The following is a 23,551-nucleotide window of genomic DNA, read 5'->3' as shown; positions in this document are numbered from 1 at the left end:
TGTGATGTGAGTAAACCTGCGGTCGGCATTAAAGCTGCTTGTGTCCATCTATTTCTTCTTTGTTCTGTAATTTTACATAACTCTCTTGGTGCACCCTCTTTCTTTTTGATGGATTTATCTTCCTCTTTTCCCGGACGCTTCCATTCACATGCTGCAGGCGGGATGTTTTCTGGGGGTATTTTTTGTATATTTGAAAATAAATCATACAGTTTTATTGTAACAATTTAACATAATATTTATGTGACATGAAATAATTAATTGGCAATGTCAGCTATACTGAAGACATAAAATATTGTTATACTCCTAAGCCTAATCATGAATCTTTGGTGCACTCTAGTTGGGAATCACTGCTCTAGATAACTGTCATTTTGTGATTTCCTGTACCTGGAGAAGACTCATGCAGAACATGCAGACTCCACACAGAAAGGCCAGTATGACATTCTCTTTGTGAGGCCGGAGCACTAACCGTTTCTTTTTTTTTTTTGAAAGACTGACGGCCTGATTTGTAACGGAGGTAAACAAAAGGCAGGTCTCTCCTTATTGTTGTCTAATAAGAAGCACTTGTTCCAGTCAATGAGGAGGTGATGAGGTGATGAGGCTGTTGGCTTTGAACCGACAGCCGGTGGGAGCGTCTGTAGCGCCGCCGTTTGCACCTGCATTGTCAGTAAAGAATCTTCTAATTAGGCTCGTCGGAGCAAACCAAATCAACCAGAGTTATCCCGTTTGCATTTTCCAGAATTCATTCCTTTTAATGTGTCTGGGATTTAATTAGCGGCGTCTTGCAGATTCACTTTCCTGAAGCGATCGTTCTACATGAAGAATAATAGGCTGTGCTTTGTTTGTTTGCTCAAACCGTCAGCATCTGTCAGATTGAAGGATGTTATCGTTGATTTGGTAAAACTACAGCTTATGTTTGGGTGCATTTACCCGCAGAGTGATTGCAGAGAAGCGCTTTCCCTCCTGTGATAGTGTTTGTGGAGAAGTGTCAGAAAAAGCTGCGCGGCTTCGAACAGCCTTGCAGCGACTCTCTGAGTCACATCAGCTGATTGGCAGCTACTCTGATGTCATTTGTTTTTGTGGGGCAAGGACAGGTCACACTGGCTGATCTGTATTCCCTCTCTCTTTCCTTCTGTCTCTTTCTCTATCTGGTTGAGTTTTTCTCACCTCCCCTCCGCCCCCTCAGGCTTCAGGATTTCCTGTCTTCACGTCTTATTGATGGTAACTCTCACTGATATTCCTATCCCTTGAAATATCAGCACATTCTATTGTCAATGACAGAAGATGAATGAATGACAACTACTTATTTAATCTAATCAGATTAATTTTTCCACTCCTTCCTTCTTCTTTCCCATCTTTCAGTGCAATTTAACACTGGCTTGAATTTGAAATGAAGTCAGAGTGAAGCATAAACAGCTCTCCTGCCAATTCGACAGTCTGGCCTGCTTTGGTGCATAAAACTGGTTCAGTTTCAGAGGTCTCTGTGTAAAATCTGAGACTTTTTTTGTGGGAGGGTAATAAATTATGCATCTAAAGCACGATGGCTGGATAGGCTGCGGATGTCTCGACTGCTGAGCGCCATTGTTGTCATTGTTAACTCCTCCTGCAAAGATTGAACTCTGTTAGATAGTGAATTAAAGTAAATACGGAACAGTAGTAACAAAGAAATATCTCCAAAACGTTTAGTCTGACGTGTGGATCCCCAGATTAACCCTTTCACAACAGATAACTATGCTAATTGGCAATGGTGATGTCATAGTCGGCCAAATCCAGTCTGATTCTGGGGGATTCGCAGGATCTTGGGTTTCTGTGTGCTGCCAGAGCTCTAATCATTCCTGACCCTATTAGAAATGAGTCCGTCTTTGTTTGCTGTGCGGTACTGTCAGTTCTCGGGGAAACAAAAAGTGCCATTGTCTTGCATTGCCGTGGCTGGAATAGAAGTAATCTGCCACTATAGAGCAGCCTCAGGATTGCTATAATCCAGATTCAGTATTAATGACAGTCTAATCTGCACATTTTTGACCCTCTGGAGAGGCTGACATGGCATATCTGTTGTTATTTGCTTGTGTAATGCCAGGGATTTAAAAATTGAAGGGGGCTGTTTTCGGCTTATGTCATGAGGGATGCAATATCCTGTTCAGATTTTGTGTGCTGTGTAGCCAAGATGCTGCACTTGCTGATACCAACACACACACACACACACACACACACACACACACACACACACACACACACACACACACACACACACACACACACACACACACACACACACACACACACACACACACACAGCAGCCCTATCGTGTGGCTGCATGTTTGAGATATCCACAGTGTCGCTGTAAATTCAAGCAGCTTTTCTGACAGCAAATGAGAATTGTTTTTGTCCATTTGGTTTTTCCTTTCATTCCTGAAAATATCTTTTTCCTGAGAGTCATGTCTCCTACAAATGCTATAATTGCGTGCTGAAGGACCATGGGGTGTGTTTGCTCATCCATGCATGGCGTGCAGCGACGGCAAATAACATGAATGGCAAAAATGGTGATCCTCCACACAGCGTGCACTCAGAAGGAGCTCCTTTTACTCTTTGTTCATCACAAAGGGATGCAGAGATGGAAGAGAAGATGTGTGAAATCCATCACACAGCTGCTGGCTTGGCACAATGATCAGAAACCCCCTCAACACCCCCTTCAACCAAACCCCTCCTACACTTTCTTATCTCCTATTCTCAGAGATGCGCACGTGGGCCTTTTGTTTACAGCTCTTTACATGGATCCACGACAGTAATCCCCATGACAGGTAGCATGACAAGCCTTCACCCTAACAGCCCCTTAATAAAGCCAAGACTAATACTAGCTGAGAATAAGCACAAAGTCCTGGTCCAACCACTGGTATGTTTTCAGAAATCTTCCATGAAGACGTCCTTCCACAGTTAATCACAAAATAGACCAAGAAGAAAACACAGATACTGTACGTCACAGACAAAATCTAAGGCCTGTGCCGGGACTCTAAATGTACTGTTGTCCACGTGCTACAAATGTAATCCACACTATGTATTGTTCCACCCTTGGTACTGTTCTCTCTGAGCAGCCACACACACACACACACACACACACACACACACACACACACACACACACACACACACACACACACACACACACACACACACACACACACACACACACACACACACACACACACACACACACACACACACACACACACACACTCACCATTTTCTCTTCATGGCTTTTATTGTTCAGAAAAATACACCAAATAAAAAAAGCTCATTTTGTTGTTGTCAGAAGGTAACCAATCTGTTTGTAGAGTGCATGTGTGGCAGTGGCACATTGTCCATGTACCAGGACCAATGGAAACTGGGGGGGGGGGGCAGCAATATATTATGGATCACAATTGATGGTAGACGCAGTTATGCAAAAACCAAATCATATAAAAATTTATAAAAATTTACATAAATATGCAAAAGAAACAAAATAAGTATATAAACAACTACAGATTATGTTTTTGAACATTCCACATTGTCTGAGCTGTTTTGTTGTTGTTTTTTGTCATTTCTACATTGAGGAAGGGATTTGTGATAAGTTGAATATTCTTGTAGAGTAGTAAGTAATGAAAGATTACTGATACATCACTGATATTTACTGTTTGCAAATCTCATAGGATAATACGTTGCTTTAGCAGGAAGATTCTTTAAGTTTGGTGTGAGGGGAGGTTAACAACTAAATGACTGAGCTTAAGGCCCTGTTTCCAAGTGAAAATGAAAAGTTTTCTCTGTTTATTTATTTAACAGTGGCCTTGGTAACCACTGAAAAGGGAACTTTTTGAAAATGGCTTGTGCAACATTTTCACAACGCACTCCTCTTCATTTCACTGCATTCCTCCAACTGCATTTTTTTTAATACGTCAATATTGAGCGGGTGTTTATGACTTGGAAAGGCGCTTCAATGTTTACATTGTACTGCTCTCTGTATGCATGTGTGGGCGATCATACGTCAAAAAGCGTGATTTGCGGCCTTTTTCCTCTTTCTGTGTATATGGCAATCGTTTTCAAACCATCTGACAATAAAAAAAAATTTGAAATATAAATGCAAAGCTGTTTCTATATAATCGTAGTCATGCAAACAGGGAATAAATCACCAGGATATCTGATATAGTAAATACTGCGACATATCAAAGATGTGCTTTGAATATACAGGATGCAACAGTCAGCAAGACAAATATTCATTTCCATGGAGCTGCTGATATTCTGCAGCTTAGGTAATACTCTATTTAAAAGTGTAATATCACACCATAACTGAAGGCACATGTTTAACAGTAGACTGTAAAACAAATAGACACGTGTTGTGCATATAATAAATCTGCTCCATGGAAATATATCTCACCTGTCAGTCTCGCCTGTGCTCGTTTTATCAGTTTCGTCTGCAGAATTTATCGGAACAATATCACAGCGAAGCCTTTAAAAATGTAACATTATCTTGAATCAGCAGTCCCTGGCTGCATGAGGAGGAAATCAATGGTGTCGCAGTTCTAGTGTGACTTGCCATCTATCAGTCCTTTGGCTTGCTGGGGCTGCTCCTGCAGATGATGTGCTGAATGGCCAATTTCCTGTTACCTGTTAAAGATCGGGTCACGCAGCATGGCTTCAGCCTCTGACCTCCCTCTGGGTCACTGTAACACAGGTAGGGGAATCAGATTGAAACAGCACATCACGGTTTGAGCATCAGTAATTTAAACCGCTGAATAATTTGTGATCCAAGACAATTAATTAATTTGCTATTTGAAGTGTGGCATGTTAAAAGTAAAACCCTGACGTCTGAAGGCCACTTTGTGAAATTCTATCCTGTCTTTGATTATTTTTTTTTTCATACAAATATCAAAATTGTGCCTCCAGCTCTGGAAATGTGATCTGTTTGCCCTTCAAGCTGCAGCCATGAACTTCCAGTATGTTTCACATTACATGTCAGTGGCTCGTACTGCAGAGTATTTACAGAGTATTTACATGGGGGCTTCCTGGAAGGCAGAGTAGGGTGGGGGATGCATGTTTCCCTCTGTCTGATGACTAGATTGCAGTATTTACTCATTCACACAGCCGTCCCCTCTGATCAGCTGAAGTAATGCCTTTGAAGAAAAAATACAAAGAGGTTGGAGGACTTTTATTTCAGGCGTGGTTTGTCACTGCTCCTCTGCACAGTGGACGTTACCCTGTAAATCATCCTTTTCCTGTTGATTTAGGTTCACAGGGCGTTCTTCCTATGAGCTTTCACTTCCGGTCCCAAGCAGACTTTGTGCAGGGCAGTTGTTGGGGTGTCCAGCTGTCCAGACTGAAAAAACACAACAGTCCAGCGTAATCACCCACCACAGTCGAATAGCTCTATATTATTGTGCATACGAGCAGTATTTTTATGATACAATTTGGTTATTTAATTACAATTCTCTAATGAATATGCAATCACACACATGCATTTCACGTCTTTAATCATCATTTGACCTCACATGCATGTTTTTGGACTGTGGGAGGAAACCAGAGGGCTTGGAGAAAACCTACACATGCACAATGCGAGCTTCATGCAGGAAGTCCCCAGAGCCCAGAATCAAACCGGGTATATTTTTCCTGTATGGTGAGAGTGATCAATTACATTAATGTATATACTTTTCATGTCTCTTTTTTTAACTCAAAGCCATGCCAGTCGTTAGAACCCATGTGTAACCATGGCTGTGGACTCTTTTCTCATTATACTTTATGTTAAACTTTATTGCAGAATGAATCATTCTAGAAAACTAATACTTGGCTTACGAATGCGAGTCTCACCCACATGTGCATGTTCTCGGTCATTTCTCACAAATATGCCGCTTTCCTCTATCACTGTGTTTCCTAATCTGGCTTAACATGCCTCACAGCTGAGCCAGCACTGAGCAAAGGATGACATGTGCGTTAGCGGAGCCAGAGTTGTCACACTTGACACAGAGACTTTCAGCTCAAATTATGGTTCTTTTCCCCCTTCTCCTGTATTCTTTTGTGTAGTCTGACTGAACACCCCCCCACCAACCCCCTGTCTCTCTTTCTAGTTCTCACAGTCCAGCTAATTTTATACCCCCACATTTGGCTGTAAAACACACAGCTCACACACAGGATATGACCTCAACTGTTCCTCTTCCTGCTTGTGGACAGCCTGTTTTCTGAGTCAGCTTCATACAGTGACAGAGATGTTACATTGCCAGAGAGAGAATGAGAGAGAGGGGGAGAAGGAGACCCCCCCCCCCACCAGCAAACAAAGAGGAAGAGTTATGCCGAAGTTTTCAATATGTCACGTTCCACAGTGACAACAGTTCACACCCATGCCGTCGATGCATATGTGTTAATTATCCACTAAGCCAGCCGATTCCTCACCCTTCCCGCGTGGATAAACACTCCCCGTTCCTAAAAAGAGCATTGTTAGCTCACAGCGAGATCCGTGTTCACATTTCTCACTGTGGCTCCTACTTTGGCAGATGCCTCGTGAAAGAAGTGGAGGCGTTTCATGACTTTCTCTCCAATGTGTGAAGAAGCCTCTCCGTTCCCAGACAAGGTTGTGCAGACAGACGAGACGCGTTGCCTTGGGCTGGATATGCACACAGATAGCTCGAGAAATCCACAGGGCTTCTTTTCCCCTTTTGTGTGGGTGTACATGTTTTACATGCCCATTAATGTCAGTTCGTATGTGCGCCGTGTCTTTGTGCACGTATTAGAAGACAGTTTGTAAATGCCTGTGTGAGGGAACGTGTTTGTTTCACCCCTCGCTGTCCTGGAATAGCACAATTTTGCCGCCATGAATATTTACCACATGGGATTGGAGATGTTGAAATGTAGCAGGGAATCCTTGGCTGGGGACTTGTTTAATCCTAACCCCGCTCTGTCTTGAACTGCTCCCAGACGCCAGGGACAAAAAGCTTTGGGAAAAGGATGTGAGAGCAGGAAGCAAAGACAGACACCACCACTGAGGGGATGTGTATCAGATAGCTGGATTGAAAGCTGAATGTTGTGTGTTTTTCGTGTCTCACTCATAATGAATTGAGGCCTTCTTCGGGCCTCTGGCTAGTTGTAAACCTTTGGACTAATTCAATCCACAGCCAGTTCAGACAGATCTTTTTTCAAATTGTTGTTAAACCTCGTGATTTAATGCACTCAGTGAAGTGTGTAGGTGGCACGAATAAATGAAGAATGTGGAGTCCCACACACACACGCTAAACATTATTGATTGAGAGACTCAGTTTTGCTCACAGATCTTTTTCAGAGATGAAACTGACAAAGAATTGAAAGTATTTTTACAGAGAGAGTAGCTTTGTTAGAAAGAATTGATACATTACGAAAAAGCAACTGGGATTAAATAATAAACATAAACTTGTTCACAATGACAGTAATGGTATCACAGTACATGGTTCAATATTAATTTCATACCAATACATTCTGATACTGAAACAAGGTAACGCCTCATAAATTTCAAAAAGATGTTAGAAAAGTCACAACACGAAGAAAAGTACAACCGCATACACATCATCTAAACTGTATTTTCTAGACCATAACCTGAAAAAAAATGCAACATGGAGAGGAACAAATCATACATGAGTCATATAAGTGTATAAGACAACATTATCTTTGCAGATATAACTGCACACTCAATGAGCCACGGCCAGCTCGCTGTTCTCCTGCTGCTGTTTTCTGCTGCAAATGTTATAATTTTCCTTATAAATCTAAATTGTTCTGTGTAGATTTTTGTAGCATCAGCTGTATGTGATGTTGGTAGAAAGTGCAGAAAGTGTTAGGATCTTTGCTAAAATATACAAATGAGAAAACAGTACCTGTACAAATATTTACAACATTTTTTCCTTTTAGCAGTAAAACATCAAATGTCACCGCCTTTCGAACATAGAACGTTGTTGTATTATTAATGGTTACACATCAAAAGTTGTTAAGATGCTTCAGGTGGATGATTATTTGATTTCCATGGCATCGGTCAACATCAAGATACTGAATTCTGATCAGAACGTCTCTTAAGTTTGCAAAATATACCACTTTGATATCAGCATTAACAATATACATATGGGAAAAGACTGAATGGCAACACGCTTAAATTCAGAAGCAAACAAATCCCGGAAAAAATGACTAAAACCAGTCTAACTGCTCCTCTTGTGACTCGCTGCTGATGGGAACTACAGACACACGTGATCAAAATAAATTTTAAAAGAGTGTGTGTCATATCAAAATATTGAACAACATTATGGCTTATTGCATGTTTAACTCATATCACACAGTTCTGGCACATACATATATTTTCAAAGCAGCTGGGAGCCACTCGACCTCAGCTGCTATTTTTCACTCATGTTCATGATGCCATTTATTTATTTATTTTTTTCAATTCATAAGTTTCTTCCATTAATCTTCGGTTATTGATCCGAAGGAGCCGCAGGCGAGTATTAAATCAGGGTTCTCGTTTAGCTGCCCACTACATAAACAACAGTATTGATGTAATCTGTCTCACACACACAGTCTGTAAAGTTATTTAGTCCTGCTCTGGCCCTTGAGGACATTTCCAGACACTTGATTATAACACAGATTTTGAAATTTGTCAGATTGGGGGAGCTGGTATATGATATTATCACACTCACATCCTGTTTGCTTTGGCTATGAGCCACTCGATGGTGCATGGTGGACCTGGATGCCAAGATACATCGGTGAGTTCAGGAGAGAGGTGGACGAGCGAGGGAGTCTCCGCTTAACAAGATTATTCTTTTTCTCGCTGTCTGTCCTTTCTCTCCGGAACATTAAACCTACGATGTGCAGGTAGCTCATCAGAGACACAGCTCTATTCACATGTGATCGCAGAAGTGGAACGTACGCACCCATGCATCTGTTTCCTGCAGTGCCATTTATTATCATTTCTGCAGCTGAACTTTTCATCTTGGGCCTGATTTTTGCCTTTTTCCACTGTGGCTGTAAACATCATTAATCACAATGTGTGTCCTCATGCTTTTGCATCTCTCTGACACCAACTTGGTAAAGCAGAAACTCGAGTATTGCTCTTCTCTTCTAATTAAAGTTTTATCATAAACTAATATCGCACGGCTTAGTGCTGTACGTCTAATTAGTTTTCATTTTACAGCTTTCATTAAATATTCATATCAAAAGGTCCTTTCTTTTCTTTTAAACAAATGTGATCTGTAGGTATCAATTGTTTTAGTCTTTTGCCGTGAGACGGAACCTGTTTAACATCCATTGAAGTGCATGAAAATCATGTCATGAAATAAATTTCAACCCAGTTGTATCACTGAATGATATTTTAAATCTACTGCTTTTCTTCTTATTTTGCTTGTTTTTTCCTCTATAACCATAATACATATATTTACATATGTTGAATTAAGTGAAACCGCCCCAAAACACTCATATTTTACTATTATTATGCAATTTACAGAATTATCTAAAGGGGATCGATCTCTCACTAAATTTCTATAAAACATAGCCTACATGCGATTGAGTGGAGAACTAAAGTGAGAACCGTCCTTCTTCGTTATCACTTTATCCAACTTAAGGTTGCAGGTTGCTGGACTATTGGAAATCCAGTCTGTCACAGAGCAGGCACAGAGCGACACACATTCACATTCACACATATGAGCAATTTTGTAGCATTTGGAGTTTATCCACACTGCGTCACCAGCATTCGTTTATGATATCCCTTATTGTCATAGTAAAAAAAAAAAGCTTACAATGAGATTGAATGTGGGATTCTCTTCTGACATGGGAATAATAATAAAAACATTTTAAATATCTAAATTAAATTTAAAAAAAATGAAATACTGAAAGTCATGCACACAATCACACATCAAGACAATACATTGACATGGAGTAAGAGATGCAAAAGCAACGGACCAAAACACAATGTTTCTGTTATTTTTAGATGCATTAAGTTTATCGCATTAAGTGCAAAATTCAAAAATTCTGTTAAAATGAGTGCATTGTGCACTGCATTATAAACAATGGCGTTATTGTATATCAAGTTCTTTAAAGCAAAAGACATTACGTCAAAGTCTAGAACCACGATGATGCAGGTCTGAATGTGTATGTAACTGACATTCCACATGTTTAAGAGTTCATTTGGAAGAAGCAGGAAGTGGAAGTTACCATACATGGTCCTTTGGTAAGTGCAGCCCTTCATCACAGATTGCATTGTAATCAGTGGCTCAGTCTGATGTTTTTTCAAAGTGGTTGTTAGAGGCGTCTGAAACAAAAAGAAAGAAAGAAAGAAAAGAACATGGACAGAGAGCTTGAGGCATCCTTTCCCATTTCCTTACCCTGGTAATACATCTCACAGCTTCTTGGATTTGTATTGAGACTTGGGGAGAATCTGAACTGTTGATGGAGGCCTTGTGTGGTTGGAAGTGACACACGGTGGCAGGTCAGAGTGAACGTCTGTAAACATCGTTGTGCCAGACTGATGCTCGGACCCGATAGCGACTCAGTGGGTGAAGAAACATCTCTCTCATCCTGGATCTGTGTGTGTGTGTGTGTGTGTGTGTGTGTGTGTGTGTGTGTGTGTGTGTGTGTGTGTGTGTGTGTGTGTGTGTGTGTGTGTGTGTGTGTGTGTGTGTGTGTGTGTTTGTGTGTGTGTGTGTGTGTGTGTGTGTGTGTGTGTGTGTGTGTGTTTTGCCCTCCAAGCTTATCTATAAATGGATTTGTGTTGGGGCTCACAGAGATCTCAGTGTGACGCTCTAATCCGATTGACCACGACCCCGGAGATGTGAATGAGTAAAAGACAGGCAAGTGTGTGTACGTCTGCATGCAGAGAATCGTATTAGATGTCCACATATTATAAAATGCGCTTGTGTTGTTCACTTTGGTATCATGAGTTTATGTCAAGAATGTCAAGGATATAAATTTGCCCAATCGGTTACAGATAAGTTGTGAATAGTTATACAACCAGCATTGCCTTTATGATGTTGCAACATGTCAAGAATTTTCTCAACCTGAGTTGAGATCAGGGCTACCAACTTTAGGTTCCAGCTTAAATCAAGATTATTGTTTTTTTGGGGGGGTTTTTTGCGCAACAAAACCAATTCACCAGAGGTGGAGGTTCTCCAATCCTTCCTGCAAATCTCAGTCTGCACCATTGAAAGGGTTTTTCAACTTTTCATTTTTTTTTGTTGCACCAGGAAGCAATTTAAGAGAGCAACTGTGGCTCAGTTGGTAGAACCGGTTGTCATCCAGTCACACGGTTGTTGCGTTGTCCATATGTCAAAGTGTCCTTGAGCAAGACACTGAACCCTGATTTTCTCCAAATAGAGGTCGAGCATTTTGCATGGCAGCAAATATTTGCCTGAAGTGGTGAATGCAACTTACATTTTATCCAAGTTAGCAAACATTCAAGTTTATTAGTAATTTATCACAGCCTGTATGAAGTTTAGAATGAATACTACCTCTATTGTGTTTCTCTCTTGATCTGTACACATTGTGGTGGTGAAGTTGTACACAGACGTGCAACAAAACTCAAGTAATATGGGCCTGGTGTAAACACCAATATTTATTACATGTGCCGTGGTAATCGTATGACTGTGAGGAAGTGAAATACTGAAAGCCTTGGACAGTAAAGATTAGCTGCCGTATTTACCACAAACTGTTATGACAGAGCTTTAAACGGTACCATTCAGCCATAAGGAAATGCCTAGCCAGAACTTGGAAATGAATTAAAATGAAGTACTGAGGGCACCCTAAGTGTTGTTATAAACTCAAATGGCCATGTTTGCTTTTTTACTGAAGAGGACAAAAGGATAACCGAGTAAGCTATTTTCTTTTTATTTGACTGAATATAATAAAGGTGTTTGACCCTTTTCTTACTTTTTAAAGTTTTCATATTTCATATTGCACAAATGATTTCTAACCTGCACTGAGCGGCTTTGGTTTGTTGCACTCTTCCTCTCTGATGTTGCGCTGCATCTGATTGCATTACAGGAAGGTTCTTCTATTATTCAGGAGTTTGGTTGATCTGACTCCACACTGTCAGGCCCTTGTATTAGTTATTTATGACCTTTGAGATGATATGCGATTCTAAATACTCCTGTGCAGCGCTTTCAAGGAATTTAGGTTCAACTAAATCATGCAATATTAACAATGTCATGATTTCTGTTTTGGTCCGTCCATTTAACTGCCTCGCTGCCCGAGTCTGGATTCATTAACCATCATTTGCATAATTCCCCTCTCGTGTAAATCCTCATGCACAACATCTTATTTACCAGGATGTCACAGAGCAAACGTTGACAGCCTGTTTTTCATTGAGCTCCTGGCAATAAAGGGGAGGAGATGAGGAGGGATGCGGGAGATGTGTCCATTAGTTTAGCATTACAAGCTAGAAAATGAGACAAGGCACAGTGAAAGAGAGGCAGAGCGACCACCACCCCCTACCCCCACCCCACCCATCTCCCTCCACACCTTCCCTTAGCTGGGTTAGACCAGAGTCACCATAGCAACCACTCGCCATGCTCCCCATCGCTGTCAAGTGAAAACCTTGTGTCTCCAAAAATGGAAAAAGTTGCAAAGCAGAAAATGGAGACTTTGAGCATGGAGTTTTGTGTTTGATTGTATTTCCTGATTTATTGTCAAGAACTGAGAGGCCCCACGAATTACATCTTGAGCTTATGGGCAAGTTGTTCAATCATCTCTTGATATGGGACAAATACTTCTCCCAATAATATTTCTTTGGGAATATTTTTACTTAAAATTCCTTCTTTTATTCTTACTAAAGAAATACTGCAAATATCTGACGACTCAGCCTCACGTTTCCCCAAGTCTTCATTAATTGGCAAATGTATATGATGCTTCGTTGTCTCCTCTACACAAAGTTTCAATTAGGGCTGCCCCCTCTACTGTGAAGGAATAAAATAAATAGACAGAAATATCAAGCAGATATTGTCTCACAATAATCAGCAAAGTTTGAACCGTGCCGTTCAAAGAAAATTTAGGATTTACAAGGTTTCTGCATGAAGAAACAAACGTCCCGGATTATTTGGCTGCTCAGCATTTCCAGGTAGATTAATTGTGCTCCTTGTCCCCGTTTTCCTTTCCACAAGCTCTCCTCCCCCATATCCTCATGTTTGGTTACCCTGTTGCTGAACTGCAACCTCAGTGTACGCTCCAGATGTAGCAGTATTTTATCACACCCACTGACTGGAGTGAATGAGTTTTTTCTTCAATTGTTCATGTTTAGCGATGTGAGAGGCTTCCTTTTTAACATGGCTCTAAATCAGATTTAGAAATCAGGGGAACGTCTCTTTTTTTGGGGGGGGTTTGCAAATGATTCTCTTCTGAATACCAAGTGATGCACACAAAGATTGAGTATGTGCTTGATTAGGAAGGCTCATCTGCATTACAGAAACAAAGTGTAAAAAGCTAAAATGAACTGGGTGAACTTGTGAAAGTCTCTCCTTCAGCATGGCTACATTTTGTGGAGCCACCCAGGGGAGCGTTCTTTGACTTTGTGCCATCTACTTTACTCACGAGAAAAAGTGTTCATACTTTCTTTTGAATTCCCCTGAAAGCTCAATAGCATCATTATGCATGAAGGGCAACTCATAGATGGTGTATTTGCCGTTTCATAATGCTCCAGGGTCTCATTACTTAACAGCCACCTCCTGTGGTATCTACTTCTCTTTTCACATAGTGTTTCTGCTTCACACCTTCTCCAGCATCCGTATTCTCCACATCTGTCCGCCGTTGTTGTGTTGTTAATTTGTTTAACGGGTCCTCTGTCCTTCGCAGACATTCAGTGCCGCACCTCAGCTTGATAAACCGGTGGAGGTGAGCTGAGGAGCAACGACTGGATCCAGGAATCGTGAGCAGCCCCGTATCACTATCCAGCACCTCCAACCTCTGTTTGAAGACGGTGACAACAATGTGACCACTCGACTCCGTCAGAGCCATGTGACCTGCTATTATGGATCTGAGAATCAGCATACATTGAATCAACCCTCATCCAGGTAAGAAAACAAACTGGTTGCATTGCATACATATATGAATACAATTGTTATTTTTTCTTTTCCTGAAAATGTAAATATTTAATGAGGGTTAACTGGAGACATTTCAAGTGGATTGAGTAGTTAATCTGTAGATATGACTGAAACGCGTCACCAAGTCACTTTTTCCCTGTCATATTTAGATTAGATTGCTATAGCTGAAAGAAATGGACTGCTCTCATGACGCTCCTAATTGTTGTTCATGAAAAGATTTTTGGACATTTGAATATTCTGCTTCATTGCTTTAGGTGTGATTACAGAACTAAATGAGATGAGGTGAATGTGAATCCATCATTATTAATGTTTTGCCAAACTTTGTCCAAGGTGTCAGATGTCTCCTCATTATATAGTTGTATATGCAGTCTACGGTCTCCGTTGTCCTCGGCCTATTCTTCACACAGATCTCCTCATGCTCTAGTTAAGCTCCAGCCATCATCGTGCGCGAGCTCCAGTTCTGCCTCCTCGTCCCATAGGACATCATTCTCTCTGTCATCTACAGCCTTTGAAATGCAGCAGGTCTTTGAATAGCTTGTTAACAACAGTGTCCAGCACCTGTAGCTGATTTCTCATCCAACCAAGACGACCACCAAGTCATTGCGGTTGCTGACGATTGTCTGGCTCAGTTAGTTGTCCACCATATGTTATAAACATATAAAATATGAGAAAACCCCACTTTTCCATCCCTGTTTTCTTGGAAAAAGTAGCTCTTATTTTCGTTCAGGATTATGTAATCTCCGTCTTCAACTGAGGTCGTCAGACTGTTTCTGCTTGTGTTAAATTACGCATTCACAAACATGGTTTACTTCATTCAACACATTTATTTTCCATTAATGCAAGCCGTGCTCAACGACTAAAGGGAATTTCATGAACTTAATTTACTTTCTAAAGATTTTGTAGCTGCACAAACCTCTCAATGTCATATCCTTTCCTGTATTAAAAATTTTGACTCATTGGATTTGAGTATTTTAGTCTCTAGTAGGCTTTTTAATGACATGTGTAGGTGTGTGTCTGTGACAAAATAAGGACAAAAGGAACATGAAGCAGAGTATAAGAGGAGAAAGATAAATCCATTGTCAGATATAGAAGGAAACAGAAAAGGGAGACCATCTGTGTGCGTGTTAAAATGTGTGGCATGGTCTGTCCAGCTGTGTGTGTGGTTTCATGTGTACGTATCTTATCCAGGGTGTTTGTCGGGAGTGTGTGTGGCTGTCCTGGGCTCCTGTTTCCCCTCTGGAGCAGAGTGGTACAGGAAGACTGGCTGGTTGGCTGGCTGCACAGGAAAGGAAACAGTCTCTATCAAACAGCAGATGGAGGACAACATGTGCTTACACTGCAGAAACACACACACACACACACACACACACACCCACACACACAGCCACACACACACACACACACACACACACACACACACACACACACACACACACACACACACACACACACACACACACACACACACACACACACACACACACACACACACACACACACACACACAGAGTCCTGCACGTTCACAAAACTATGTGCAAATACAGTATCTTTTATTAGGAGTGTGACCCAGAATCATGCATCGCAAATGTCAGCTGTGAGAATCTGAGGCTCTCATGGAGTTCAAGTTGAATGAAACAGAGAGAGGACACCTTGGTGTTTCGAATGAACGTTTTGAATTATTACATTTTTTTTTCTTTATATACTGCAGGGACACTTTTTTTGGCTTCAAGGTTGTTCTGCACTCCTAACTTTTGTGAGCGCTTTTCTTCCTTCATTGTCTTTCTATATTACGTAGTGCTGCAGTCTCCTGCTGCTCTTTGACCTTCAAATTTCTATTTACTCCTGAAAAAAAAAAAGACCTGGCTCAAAAAGAATTTGTGCAAAAAGATTTTATCTTTATTTGCAGTACATTGTCAGAATGATTCTCTGCATCAAAAGAGTGACATGAAAGTGAGATTTATTGTGAGTGGCTGAGATTTATTGATATGTCATGTGGGTTATACCCGCTCCTGTGTGCATTCATAATTTCCGATGGCCTGCCTGGCTCCCGCGTGTCTATAAAGAGTTATGAGTGAAAGGAAAAGGTCTACCCCACCATCACAGCCCGCCTCAAAAAGCTTATGTCAGAGGGGCTGGAAGTTGCACTTCCTTTATCCAAGAGGGAAGTGAGCACTACAAGAGGCCTGTGACTATGGCTGGTCATTTGCTCTTCGTGTGGACTGTGTATGTGAGTGTGTGTGCGTATGTGTGTGTTTCCCATTGGTTTAACAAGCCTACTTATAAGGGAGGACAATGAGGTTCACTATGGTGCCCAAGCCTCCATTAAATGACTCATATTCCTATAGAATTCAGGCGGAGACTGAACAACAGGGTTACACAATCTTAATCAACAAAGTGCTGCTCAGAATGTGCTCCGGCCGTGATCCTGTGAAAGAGGATTGTGACAAATGTGTTAAGTCGAGGTTAGCAATCGGGTTCGAGGAACACAATGCCTGTGCCTCCATTTCCAGTTTCCCCCGTGAGAAAGGCCAGCGTTTAGGAATCTGCACTTTCTGCATCTTTTGAATAATGGGAGCTAAAATTAGCCACCAGTGTTCAACGTAGTCAAACATTAACTGTAATATTTCAAGAATTCAAGCAGGGTAAACCAAGATTTCAGTGATGCAGTGTCTTTATTAGCAGCCAAGTAGGATTTACATCAAATTCATTCTGTCAGGGCATATTTGTAAAGAAAACAAAAAAAACCAAACATGCCTGCTGAGTGCTGCAGGAATTGTGTGTCCTGAGAAGCAAAAGGCTTGAAGGCCTGAAGAGAAACAGTATGGCAGTGATGATTTCAGGTCTTTCTGCAGATGTGCCAAATAATGATCCAAAGCAAGTCAATTGTTGCATTTGTGGTTGTAACGAAAAAGTAAGCACGATAGAAATTTGAGCCGTAACCACATTTTCAGTGTATTATGCAAAAAAGTATGCAAAAATACCTGGCAAATTTGAAATGCTCTTATTTTCTATTTATTGTTTTGACAATGCAAACATGTTTATCTCTTTTAAAAAAAGATATCTATTTAAATACAGCCTTTTCATTTTTTCCCTGTATGTCTTGGCTCTACAACAAATAGAAACATTAGGATTGTTGTTATTTTTAGGTTATTTTACTTGCTAGTCTGTCAGATTCAACATCAAACTGTTTGTGGTCCCAAAACAAGTTTGATACCCCTGGCTTGGATATATATTGTGCTTTTTTCGAGGCGACTCAATCCGCATCCAGAAACCATTATTCATTCTCACCGGTGATGGTAAGCTACTTTGCGTGGCTGCCATTTCGCGCCTATGGCCCCTCCGATCACAACCAACATTTATGCACTATTCATACAAGGCAATGTGTGTAAATTGCCTTGCCCAAGGACACAATGACAATGACTTGGATAGAGTGGGATTCGAACCGCCAACCCTTCTGTTACTGGACTGCCCACTCTAGCAATGAGTGCCACAGAGAGAAATGCTTTTATAATACCTGTTGTCTTTGGACTTGAGAGGGAAGCACCAGGGCTGTTATTGCAGAAGATGAATAACAGCCCCTGAAGTAAAGGTTTTTGCTATGGCAACTGGAACTGTGTAACAGTAAAGCCCTGCTTCCCCATGCAGACAGTCTGGGGACACGTTATGAACTAGACGACACAGTCATCATATCCCCTTTTAAAGACTCTTGAAAGTGAAAGGTTTTATAGTTTGTGTCTGCACCAAGCAGACATGCCTGTACAATCTCTGCAGAGCAGCAGAGACAGATTCTCATCCTCGCAGCATGGGTCGTTCAGTCATCCCTCCTGGTCTCTCATCTCCTCCTTCCTCCTCTCCTCCTCCTCCTCTCTTTTCCTTTTGTCAGAATCAAGTGGCTTTTTGTTCTCCTGCAGTGGCGCTTATCACTTGTTTCTCCACCACTGCCCTCTCTCTCACCATCCTCCTCTTCCTTTTTTCTGGTAATGAAAGGATATTTTTTTGGGGGGGGTTGATCGTGTCCGTCCTGAGCAGATCCCCAAGGAGCGTGGGGATCTGTCTCCGCTGTGTATGAAAATGGAGGTGCTGTGGAAGACCCTCCCACCCCCACTTCACTGGAGGGTGTCCTTCAATCTCTCACCAGAAGAAAAGCTTTGTGGACTGTCATCATTACAGGCTCTGACACTGCAATTTATTCGGAATCACTTGATTAAAGTGGGCCGGTTTGTCCTGCAGGATTTCTCAATTGCCCGTCATTTCTCTGCTGGATAACACAACATAAATATGAGCCATACGCCATCTGGAGAGACTGTCTAGTGGGTCTTAATGTGCTCTGAAATCATACTTGCAGATAATAACTGAGTCAACTTTATTTTAATATTGTCCCTTAAACACTAAAGCAAATTTATGGTCTGTTCAAGAGGTCCTATACCCATCAAATTGACATCTATATCATTTATCACATTATAGTTGTTAGCCAAAATTAGCTGCAATCTTTCAATTAAATAAAAAGGATCTCTGATTTCTTGTATACATCCAAGGAAGGGCAATGCATCAGAAGAACTAGCTGCACTTAAACTATCTATTCACTGTCTGAGCTGCACAAACTCCAGATAAAGCATTGCATGGCAATGAAAAAAGAATTACCCAGGAATTAATATTGTTGTTTGGGTAATGCAGCCAAAGGCAGATACTTGCAAATAGTTCTCGTAGATATTTCCTGACAACATATCCTGTGAGCTCCAGAAAGACTGCTTGATTGTCCTTTTTTATATTTAACAGAAGGAAGTTGTTTTCCTTCTGCTAAACTATGCGAATCAACTGCTACCTCTGATTATACTAGACAACAGCATGACACAAAACAACAAATTCTCCATCAACCATTCCAAGAATGCCTGTTTAGTATAGCCTCAGGCCTTCAACAATAACTCTACAATTGGCCACCTCATGAATCAACTGCTAATTTAACATTTTGACCCTCTTCCTGTAAGAATCCTTCAAACTGTTGGACTCCCAAATTAATACATAATTACTTCTCATGTCTGTATATCTCTCTGTATTGCTCTCTTCCTCTCGACACACCTTTTATACTAATACCTGTTCACAGTGGAGTTACATGTGTGATAATGAGAAGTGTCACAAAGCTGGTGTCACCATTTTCTGCCCAGCTGTAATGCATTAACGCAGACTATCGACGGCTCGGATTCCAGGCAATAATTGCTCTGCCTCCGAATAATTGAAAGAGGGGAGGAGGTAAATCCCAGAGGTGTCAGGGTGAAAGAAAGATGGATGCTGCAGTGTTCAACGCTGTCAGGTTGCGAGGTGTAAGGGGCAAGGAGGACATGATGAGCCCCTCACAGGGAGATTGCCCTCTCCCAGCATGTTTTAGATGAGAGACACCAAGCGAAATCACTTCTGGCACGGTGGTCCTCACACTGGCTTGTGTACTTCTGTGGGCAGCTTGTGAAAACTTGTGTTTATGCACACATGCACACATGCACACATGCAAATCTGTGGATCTGAAATAACTAAAAAAAAAAAGAAAACACCTACCGACTCCTTATAAAAATATTAAGGGTGGCTGAGGGTGCATGTGTTTGACACACGCAAACACGCAGATTTAATGAGGCTCCAAGAAGTTGACTGAGTGGGACTTCTGATGTGGTGTTTGTGAGAGCAGACATCAGACTGGAGTAAATATTTACTACCAATTATGCTCTTGGTTTCCATCACCAGGGTGTGACTGTAGCCTCTAAACACAATAAAAGCAGACAACATTAACTTGTACACTAAGTGAGTTGCTCTCAAATGTTACAGTTATGGCTGGAATGTTTTAAGAGGATTACGAATAATCGCTTCTGATCTTGTACTTTGTTATTTTTAACTAACATACAGCAAATAAAAGCTCTTATTTTAACTGTTTGGATGGTGGTGCTTTCAAAAGTCAGACGAAGAAGCTGCCAGATCTCAGTCAACAGCATGTTTTCACCTAAACCTGGCAACCAACCACAATATTTTCTCCCCTCTGGCATTGGCTAACAGAGGGTTCCCTGTATTTCTGTGCAGTAAATGTCTCTCTTCTGCAACCAATGTCGTAAAGTGCATGAGCACATCTGAATGTTCTTCTACTCCATGGGAGATGTTACTTTTGTTGCAATAGAGGTTGAAGGCTGACACTGCGGACTGAAGCCAGCGGGTCCCCAAGGTCATTACCACTGCCACAGCGTCTGGGCGCCCCGGGAAGGAGGCAGGAATTGATTAATGACAACGCTGGGAGCACAGGAGGGGGGTTGAACCCACATAGGGAAGTAAGCTGTGCTGCAGAGGTGGAGTTGTTACTGTAAAACGGAGCTATAGATAGTGTTGATGTGAGATACTGCAGAGTGCGACACAACGCTGAACTACTTATGTTAATTATAGTCATCTTTAATCATCTTCCCTGGATCCTTCAGAGCAATTTGCTATTTATCTCTTTAATTCCACTCATGTTTATTACATAGGGGCTGCAAAGTTTATAATTATACATTTAAAAAAATGTCACTGAAATTACAGTCATATGCGGTCTGCAGGTATGTTAATGTATCATTTCCATTCTTTTATCAAATATCAGAGGTCCTCAGGAGCTGTTGACTCACACAAAAGGATGCATTGACTTGAGGTTCTCAGGCTTTCATTGAATGCGTTTATGCTGTTTCTTTCTCTTTTTTTTGGATTGTTCTTCCTGTGATAAATAAAGCAGACGTGTTCAACAACCAACAGGTGCTCTGCTGATTGAAGCGCTGCTGCTGTGGTTTTCAAGAGAACACACTGGGAGGCACACATTTACACAAATCTACATTTTTCAAGTTTAAAGCCTTTTAAAACAAGACCCCAGCAAGGGGCAGATGGGGAAGTTACTACCAACAGCATAAAACAATGCAGTGAAGACATTTTGATGTTATAACATCCAAATATATAGGGGAACTTTGGCTGTAAGAATATATACAAGTTTTTTTATACATGCTCTGAATACACCGTCAACGCTAAACAAATGAATTACCAAAATCCATGTAAAGCCATTTCATCAAGACACCTGCCACATTTCAGATCCCAGTAATCTACCAGTTTATTCTGACACCTCAATGGACCTTGTGCTTGCTGAGATATATCCATTCATCTTATTTAATGCTTTATCCCGTTCATGGTCGTGGGGCACTGGAGCCAATCCCGGGCAACTGAGGGCGAAGGCAGGGTACAGAGAAATATAGTCTTATTATTTGTATGACTTTTCAGCAGAAGCCTAAGAAATAGGCTCAGTTCTAAAAGGTTGGGTTTGAGTGCATGGGAATTTGTGGACACATTCAGAAAGAATCAACGCTGTTACCAAGTAGGCCACATTCTATGGGAGACAGTCGCACATCTGTGTGAACAGATGGACATCCCAGCACCGTGTCTTCAGTCCAGGCTGTGAATGTAGTGCACTGTCCTTTAAATAGCTAACTCGGTCCAGGTTTGCACACTGCAGCTCCCCAACGTCTGATAGCACAGAGACTCTGAAAGGTGGTGTGAGGCTGACCTCCAATAGAAAGTGCGAACCTCCTGAACCCAATCTGTGGTCAAAACGAGATTCAAACATTTAAGATGTTTCCATGTTGCTTTCCTCTAGAGGGCTGCACAATAGTTTTCATGGTAACTGCATGGGGATCTCATTCAAAGAAGTCTACCAATTAATTTTTTTTTATATAAATGATTGCTTTATAATTCTCATAATACAACCTAAGCTGTACATTAATGTGGCAGCTGGCACTCTGGCCTCATAGTGTGTGTGTGTGTGTGTGTGTGTGTGTGTGTGTGTGTGTGTGTGTGTGTGTGTGTGTGTGCGCGCGTCTAATTGGTGAGTCTAAATTACTTACAGGGTATCGCCTGAATAAAACAATATAGAAGATGGATGATTATCGAATGCAACATTACACTTTTAATGACAAACAGGAAATTATACAACTATTGAAATTAAAAGATGTTGTCACACATCGCACATACAATACACCTACTCACACATTTTCTCCTCACAACTCGAGCATTTTCATATTTCTGCTCTATAGTAAACAAAGCTCAAATAAAAGGCATGCCTCACTTGTTGCTTCTCTCTCTGTCTCCTTCACACTCCATGCTTTAGTATCACCAAGACAAATAAAAACAACATATTAAAAAAAAGAGTCCTGGGATGTTCATTTGTGAACTTGAAATAATGTGCCTGGGGGAGCGCTCTGCTCACAATATTCAGCACTGATGTTGAAAACCACACGCGAACATGCACAGTGCAAAGTAAGCTGATTTGTCCTCAGTTGTACCTCAGCTTAATTCTATTAAATTTTAGGCTCTGTGATAGGCCAGTTTTAGCCTTTTGTTTGATGCCTGATATACAGGATGTATTCATTTAAATCAGTGATTCAGTAAAATGTGTTGTGAACACAGTTAAAACCTTCTAGCATGAAAAAAAAATGATGTTGCCATATTTCCTTTTAATAAGCCATCTTGCAGGTTTTAGTTATAAAAACTTTGTTGCCCAAAGTGTAAACAGTCTGACATCTTTTTGCTGTGAGGACACAATGTGCCTCCTGCCCACCCTGTCGCATTGCCCCTACACCCACAACCCATTTTCTAAATTCCCCAGCTGATGTATCTGAAGGGACAGAGAGGCCCTGTGCCCGGAGAAAGCACACTCAGTGGAACGGACAGCACAGGGAACGCCGCATTTCCTGTTAGACGCAAAGTCAGCCACGTTTCCCCGTCTTATCTCGTAATTGTAACAAGCTTGTCCTTTCTGACGGTGAGGAGCGCGGGGCTCATTAGGGAGACAATTGTAGGGAGCTGCTAGGGTGTCATTATGTCACTTATGTGTGTTTTTTTTAACTTATAGTATATGAATGACGGAGCAGGCAAACAGAGTCCACAGAGAGAAATCTGCCTTCCTTTAGAACAAATCACGTCAAGGAGAAACATTTATCAGCCTGTTTGATTTGAGACGAGCTTCACCAAGAGTCTGTATGCCTGCATTGCCTTTTTATGTGAATATAAAGAAATAGAAAGGAGCTTTGCAGTGGCCTGCTTATATTCTCTTGTGCCTGTCCGTATATTCCGAGATGCTGATGTTTGTGTCCACATTGCTGTTTGCATGCTGTGAGATGTGCAGGTATGCATAGGAGGCAGGTTGTAATCAGTGTCGATGCAGTGGTGACTCACACACTGCACACCAGGTGTTGGAGGTTTGTTTGAACAAATAGACAACAGTGGCCGAGTGTTGACTTGTTCAGTGTGACAGGATTAGGAGCAGGATCGTGACATGATTCTTTATTCATACCTTTCTGCTGTACACAATGTTTGCCAAACAAGGTATTGAATAATCAGATTTATCGAGAAAAAATAGACTGTTATTGTTTTTATTTTTAAACAGAAATGATGAAAATGGATCAGTGTTTTTAGCCTTTTCACTCTGTGTTCAACCATCTTTTATACTGCTTTATTCAAC

At 41.2% G+C, this 23,551-nt stretch overlaps 1 protein-coding gene across 5 annotated transcripts in view; it reads left to right on the top strand.

Annotated features, from left to right (window-relative positions):
* The window catches only part of LOC308121096 (receptor-type tyrosine-protein phosphatase epsilon-like), a 52,188-nt gene that overhangs the window by 11,720 nt on the left and 16,917 nt on the right, over window positions 1–23,551 (top strand). For all 5 annotated transcript variants that reach the window (XM_080482167.1, XM_080482165.1, XM_080482166.1 and 2 more), the window contains exon 2: window positions 13,802–14,019. The gene's annotated coding sequence lies outside the window, so the exon portion shown is untranslated. The remainder of the gene's footprint in view (window positions 1–13,801; window positions 14,020–23,551) is intronic.

The sequence above is a fragment of the Lipophrys pholis genome, assembly GCF_963383615.2.
Source record: "Lipophrys pholis genome assembly, chromosome: 1".
Lineage (NCBI taxonomy): Eukaryota > Metazoa > Chordata > Actinopteri > Blenniiformes > Blenniidae > Lipophrys > Lipophrys pholis.
The sequence above is the reverse complement of the archived record's forward strand: the minus strand, read 5'-3'. Positions and strand labels throughout refer to the sequence as shown.